Genomic DNA, 7,500 nt, shown 5'->3' with positions numbered 1-7,500 from the left:
ATGATAATAATAATAATAATAATAATAATAATAATAATAATAATAATAATAATAATAATAATAATAATAATAATAATAATAATAATAATAATAATAATAATAATAATAATAATGATATGCTGTCTGTAGAATTTTTCTCTCTTTGCTTTGAAGGTAAATGTTACATAATAATACGGCTGTGTGATTTAGTGGTATGACACTCGCCTTTTGACCAATAAAACCAAGATTCGCCCCCTTTCCTCCTACCCCCTTCCCCTTCCCCTTGACGGTGCATAGTAGGTGAGCTCTTTGGAATAACATGCTCTTTACTCAAAATCTCTCACCACACTCAGATGTAAACTGAGTATCTGGCTGTTAACAGCGTATTCTCTGTCGGAAAACAAATTTTGTAATATCGCCTGACAGGCGCCTTGTCTCGTACTCCATGTTATTTAAGTGTTGCTGTAGGCTAGGGACCCCATGCGCTTTGAGCACGTTTGCTCTCTCTCTCTCTCTCTCTCTCTCTCTCTATATATATATATATATATATATATATATATATATATATATATATGAATTATTTATATTCAAAGTGCGCTTGGCTAAAAAGCTCACAACATTTATAAAGCGCGATATCCACTAAACGTGCTCAAAGCGATTTACAATTTGTCCCGCCTAGCCAACAACAACATTTAACATGTAGGATGAGATATGACGCCTGTTTGGCGATATTACCATATTATTTTTTTTCCCGACAGATACAAAGTTGTTAACGACCAGGTACTCATTTAACACCTAAGTACGATGAGAGAATGTGAGTAAAGAGCCTTTAACAAGGACTCAACTAAGCGCCCGATCACCATTCACATGGAATGATTGATCAGGTTGTCAGTGAATGAACTGCGATATTCAAATCTCGCTTAAAAGTTTTATCTTTTTACGTCATAATGTTTCAATGCTATTATCATAATATTTTGTTGTTGTTAAATTGAATTCGTATCACTTTCCATCAAACTTTTCCATCAAACTTGTCTTGCTGTAATATGTTTTGTGTTAAATAAATGTAAATCGCTTAGAGACTGTAACAACGGGGTATAACGCTATATAAATGCCATTTTTTATTATGCAAAATGCTTATAATTATCTTTAACTATGAACTTTCGCTTCAGTCGCAGGTCCCGATAGCTCAGTCGGTAAAACACTCGCTTCACACCAAAAGGGACAGAGGTCAATCCCGGGTGGAAGTTGAGACTTAATTATCTGACCTCCCTGTCCACCCAGCAGTTATTGGATAGCTGGGTCCGGATGATCTGGTGGAAAGTACTTTACGATAGACTTGCGTCTTATCCAAAGGGTAGCAAGCCATTGCTATTGTCCGCTACAATATTATGCACTTGGCTCAGAAGCTCACAACATTGCCATCCGGAAGTATAACAGACCAACACACCAAACTATGTGTAGCCTTTAACGTTTATAGTCTGGTTGATACAGTTTAGTGAGAATTACTCGTAAACGCGGATGGCAAAAAAAAAAATTAAAAAAAAACAATAACAAAGACCAGTGTAACGTCATCTTCGTTCTATCTATTGATTCCGGGATATACCTCGGTTTCATGAGCCTAATGGCACGGAAGAACTATATCATGAAAAAAAAAAGTTATTTTTTGTTGTTTGTTTTTTTCTTCCCCCCCCCCCCCCCCCCCCCCCCCCCCCCCCCCCCCCCCCCCCCCCGAATTCGGCACTCTAGTCCATCACATCAGCTCATCGTCGATATCAGCAAGGGGAGATAACTCCCAACAAAAACAGTTGCTGAGTTGGGATAGATTAAATAGAGTGATGGGACATTAACACGTTTAGGACCAGCAAGCGTACACCAATCTTGGTCAAGAAGGAGTTATCTTAAATGGTGGTGAGTGACGACAATTTTATCTTTCCTGAGAGGTCATGGCACTGACAACTGACTGCATGCAGCCTTTTAGGGGATACACTCTTCTTACTCACAAGGCCAGACAGAACACATTATTTTGATTTTGGCCTAAAAAAAAAGAAGTAATTAGTTTTATTTCATAATAATAATAATAATAATATAATAATAATAATAATAATAATAATAATAATAATAATAATAATAATAATAATAATAATAATAATAATAAGTAATAATAATGATAATAATAATAATAATAATAATAATAATAATAATAATAATAATAATAATAATAATAATAATAATAATAATAATAATAATAATATTAATAATAATAATCACAGTAATATTTCGGAAACTAAACATCCAACTGGCTCTAAAAGCGAAAACAAAAAGCTCATTGACGTCAATTTCGTTCCTTCTATATCCGGATGGCGTGTACTGTGAGTATTTTATCTAAACCCATCGCATCAATAGTGAATATGTTTGTCATGCTTCTTAAACACGAAGAGCCCTGGAATATGACAAATATGATCCATGCATGATAATCAGATATTGGCTTCAATAGTCGTGATGTCACTTCCCTCGTAATGATGCATAGTAACTTTGTAGCTGGTTCTAAACTATCGGAACAATAGCGGACGCCCTTATGAAATACTTCTCCGACGATCATAAAAATGTATCCAGAGGAGAAAAATATCATAAATCTGATCATGTTTTGACTTTTATATATTCTGATCACATGACATGTGAAAAAGTTCTAGCCAGCTTACAGAATAAAAAGTACCGATTCTCTATGTTTAGAACCAAGCTGCTCGTTGCTGGGTGGACGTGACGTCAGAACTACCTACCGAGACTGAAATATTGATAGAAAGAAATTGACGTCACTCAGCTCTTTGTTATTGTTTTTAGCCATCCATTTTAATGATTATTTCTCACTTTATCATATAATTTATCACACTATAACGTTCAACGTTACACATAGTTTTGTGTGTTGGTACGTTGAATTCCGGCTGGCGATGTTGCGAGTTTTTTTTAGCTAATCCCAAATTTGTGACACTTCTCACGCGCTCGGACAAGCATATCTAGTTGGTTATTTAAAACAATAGATAGTATGAAGATGACGTCTTCATCTCGGGTCTTTGTTATTGATTTTTGTCATCCGCGTTTATGAGTAGTTCCCACTAAACTGTATAAAGCAGACCAAAAACGTTCAAGATTACACATAGTTTTGTGTGTTGGTCCGTTATACTCCAGGATGGCAATGTTGTGAGTTTCTGAGCCAAAGGCATACTATATATAAAAGTGCATGGTTACACAGAGTTTTATGTGTCGGTTCGTTATATTTCTGGATGGCATTGTTGTGAGCTCCTTAGCCAAGCGCATACTATCTATTGAAACTATTTATATGGCGGACATAAATGGTGTGTGTTTCACTTAAACTCGTACTATCATTATTCAAATGCTGTGTTTACCTCAATGGCTTTGACTGACCCACAAACGGAATTACTCCCCATGTTTCATGTCTCGATAACATCATCTCAGTCTCGGTTAACTAGATGAATAAAATGTCATCATCATCATCATCATCATCATCATCATCATCATCATCATCATCATCATCATCATCATCAACATCCCCATCATCAATAATCGTGAAAAAAAATAATAATTTAAAAAAATATTTCCTTGTTGCAAAAGATATCCAAGGGAAGCAACCGTCTTATACTAACTTATACCCCCATAATATACGCAGTTATATCTCTTGCATAAGTTAGTACAGGTCCCATTTAATTCCCTTTTTTTCGTATTATTCTTAAAGATTTGTTTATCACTGCCACATGCACACATGCTTTGTTTTTTGTTTTGTTTTTTTCTTCAGATTTTTGTCTTACACCAAGGTGCACATATTTTCAGATCTGATAACCAAACTCAGTCATTGACTTGCGTCACTAGACTTGTAATGGACAGACAGTATTATGTTGCGTTGGTTTGAGAGTATTTCAAGTAAAACGATGAGCCCATAACATATTTAGGTTATCAGACTTGCAAATGAGTACACGTTGTCTTACACCAATCTCCGTTCCCTACTATTTCATCAACTAAAAACCATAATATAAAACTACTTGAGGTTACATCAATAACTTTATTTTCACCATGGTCAGGCTGAAAATATAAAGCGAGGATTTAGGATAGAATTGGAAAGCACAAGAAAGAGTAGGGGAAAATACTCCAATATGTGACCCTTCGCCTCAAAACGGTATTAAGTCGGGATGGTTAAGATGTTGAAAATTGAATTTATAACCAGAAATATCAGACCTGTGTTGAGTTTGTATGTTTTATTGAGGAGAATGGATACCATATTTTTGGGCGATAATGACAGCAAGTTATATTTCTGACCAGTTTAACAATATAAATCGGCTTTTGAGCATCTGGTGTTTTATTATAGGGTTGAACGAGGCAACAACTCTGCTGCTTTTCAACAAGTGAGCTGCGCTATACTCCAGAAGAAAAAACGTGAGATGCTAGGATTCGTTGACAACTTTCCAATCTCGCTTAAAGTTTTATCTTTTTACCGTCATACGTTGCAATGCTATTATGGCATTTTGTTGTTAAGTTGAATTCGTAACACGTTTCCATCAACACTTGTCTTACTGTAATATGTTTTGTTTTATATCACTGTAAAGCGCTTAAAGCCTGTGACAACGAGGTAAAGCTCTATATAAATGCCATTTATTATTATTATCATTATCATTATTTATTATTATTATTATTATTATTATTATTATTATTATTATTATTATTTATTATTATCATTATTATTATTATTATTATTATTATTATTATTATTATTATTATTATTATTATTTATTATTATTTATTATTATTATTATTATTATTATTATTATTATTATTATTATTATTATTATTATTATTATTATTATTATTATTATTATATATTATTATTATTATTTTTATTATTATTATTATTATTATTATTATATTATTATTATTATTATTATTTTATTATTATTATTATTATTATTATTATTATTATTATTATTATTATTTTATTATTATTATTATATTATTATTATTATTATTATTATTATATTTATTATTATTATTATTTGATAAGAAATTTAGCCAGCAAACGCCCTTATCTTAGGGAGAAAAAAAAAAACAAGTTTAAAACCTAGAACTTCCTTGAAGACCTCGTGAGATCTACGTTTGAAAGGGTTTTTTTTGGGGGGAGGGGGGGGGTTGCCAAGATGAGTGTCACTTAAATTGATCAATATTTGAAGGGTGACTGAGTTGAAGGCAGACAGCCAAACCTGGGCCCGGATAAGGATGACCTACCAACAACCGAGTCAGATGGAAGAGTGCTGTTGCGGCCCGCCCTACTATGTCGGTCATTGGTGGTCGATGGGAAGTGTGGCACAGCGGTACGTACGGTCTGTGCTTCGTACCCGAAAGGTACCGAGTTCGATCACCCGCCGCCGCTGCTGCGTTGTGTGGCCTTGAGCAAGTCAACTCGCCCTAGCTCAATTTGCGGCGCTGCACAGCGGCTGACGCCTGGGTTATTCCAGCAGTCTCCCCTTGGAAAAGACCCAAGAGACAAATTTCCCCTATGGGATGAATAAAGGGAGTCCTATTTAATGTATTACTATTTATTTTGTTCCACAAGGAATCAAGAGACTTAAGACAAGTAAATCAAGCTCTGTTTTATGTATATTAAGTCTGTCCCTTTGGGTAAGGGGTGGGGGGGGGAGGGGGGGGGGGGCTCTGATAGATTAGCCGCCGGTAGAGAACATGCTTCACATTCGAGATCAATCCTGTGTGCAGTCCAGATTTTTTTCCAACCCCCCCCCCCTTTTTTTTTTTTTTCAAGTAAACACAAAATACATATATATTCATATTAGATTGTCATAATCATATAGGCGAAAATTTTCGCCTATATTATTATGCCAATCTAATATAAATATAAATGTATTTTGTGTTTACTTGAAAAAGGCCAAATGCCGAAACGTCGTTTGTTTTGTGTTGTTCATTCATGAGTCAGATTTACTCCCTCTATCTTTATCATCATTTTATTATTGACTCATTTAGACACCTCGATTTATTAGTCATATCCAAAGACCAGCAAGCAACTGCTGTTGTCCGTTACACGCTATAGAAACCGGGATAAACTCAAGCTCCCTGGGTCTAATGGCTCTGAAGAACTCATTTTTAAAATGTCTACCCCCTACAAAATAATACCGTTTTGAGAGGATTAATCACATATTATTATGATCATTAATAGCATTTCTATAGGGCATAACCAGGACGATGTCGTATTCTATGCGCTTTAAAAACTCGAGCTTATATATAGAGCAACATCCCATAAACGTACTCAAAACGCTTTACAAGGGGTCCCTGGCCAACAATAGCAACTTTTTCTTCTTCTTCTTCTGGGTTCCATGCCTGGTCCAGGCTTCGGATACTGCATGAATTATATCTCTCCATTCCTCCCTGTCTCTTGCTTTTTCAAACAGCTCTTGGATTGTTAGGTTGGTGAAGCCCTTCAGTTGGTCTATGAGTGTTTTTCTTTGTCTCCCCCGGGCGCGTTTACCAGGTATTTTTCCACAACTTGCCAGGTATTCATTCTTATCTTTCCTTACTATGTGTCCGAAAAAGGATAGTTGTCGATCCGCTATTAAGGGCATTAGTTTCCTTTGTTGGTATGTTTGTTTTAGCACTTCTTCGTTCGTTTTGTGTGCAGTATACGATATTCTCTGCATCCTTCTCAAGCACCACATTTCAAAAGCTTCAATATTCTTTTGTGTTTCTGCATTTGTAGTCCAGCTTTCGCATCCGTATAACAAGATTGGCCACACGTAGCACTTCAAGACTCGGAATCTAATCCCGAACGACATCTGTTTGTTTTTCAAAATGTTTCCCAGGTCCATGAAGGCCTGTTTGGCTTGAGTTATTCTTGCTCGTATGTCTCGGTTACATCTTCCATCTGTTGTCACTATTGAACCTAGGTATTTAAAACTTTCTACGTTGGAAAGTTGAACAATAGCAACACTCAACAAATAAAACGAGATATGCCGCATGTTAGGCGATATTGCAACTTTTTCCCTAGACGTCTACAGACAAAGCTGTTAACGTCCAGGTACTCGTTTTACACTTGAGTACGGTGAGAGAATGTGGGGTAAACCCCTTTTCCAAGGACTCAACTATGGGCTGCGGGCGAGGCTCGAACCCAGGACCATCTGATCTGAAAGCTAGTGTCATACCGCTAGACCACATTGCTGCACAATGATGGTATAGAAATTCTTTCATGTGTGAATCAACAACTTTAACAATTTCACAAGTTTGAAATAGCATTATGTTCATCACAGTTAAGTACAAGAAGAAATATTTTTTGTACAATAGATTGGTGTTATTCTTATTTTTGATATCTCTTTCTCTCTCTCTCTCTCTCTCTCTCTCTCTCTCTCTCTCTCTCTCTCCCTCCCTCTCTCTCTCTCTCTCTCTCTCTCTCTCTCCCGCCCTCCCTCTCTCTCAACAGCAGAGTCAGAAGAAGATAACTATGTGGGCTAATGATGA

At 35.8% G+C, this 7,500-nt stretch overlaps 2 protein-coding genes across 5 annotated transcripts in view; both read right to left on the bottom strand.

Annotated features, from left to right (window-relative positions):
- The window catches only part of LOC144957268 (mRNA turnover protein 4 homolog), a 524,240-nt gene that overhangs the window by 494,988 nt on the left and 21,752 nt on the right, over positions 1-7,500 (bottom strand). The window lies entirely within an intron of this gene.
- The window catches only part of LOC144957267 (sialin-like), a 57,721-nt gene continuing 55,242 nt past the window's right edge, over positions 5,022-7,500 (bottom strand). For all 4 annotated transcript variants that reach the window (XM_078888358.1, XM_078888357.1, XM_078888356.1 and 1 more), the window contains exon 12: positions 5,022-7,500. This exon is cut by the window's right edge and continues 479 nt beyond it. The gene's annotated coding sequence lies outside the window, so the exon portion shown is untranslated.

The sequence above is a fragment of the Berghia stephanieae genome, chromosome 11, assembly GCF_034508935.2.
Source record: "Berghia stephanieae isolate SIO BIC M18660-M18661 chromosome 11, UCSD_Bste_1.3, whole genome shotgun sequence".
NCBI lineage: Eukaryota > Metazoa > Mollusca > Gastropoda > Nudibranchia > Aeolidiidae > Berghia > Berghia stephanieae.
The sequence above is the reverse complement of the archived record's forward strand: the minus strand, read 5'-3'. Positions and strand labels throughout refer to the sequence as shown.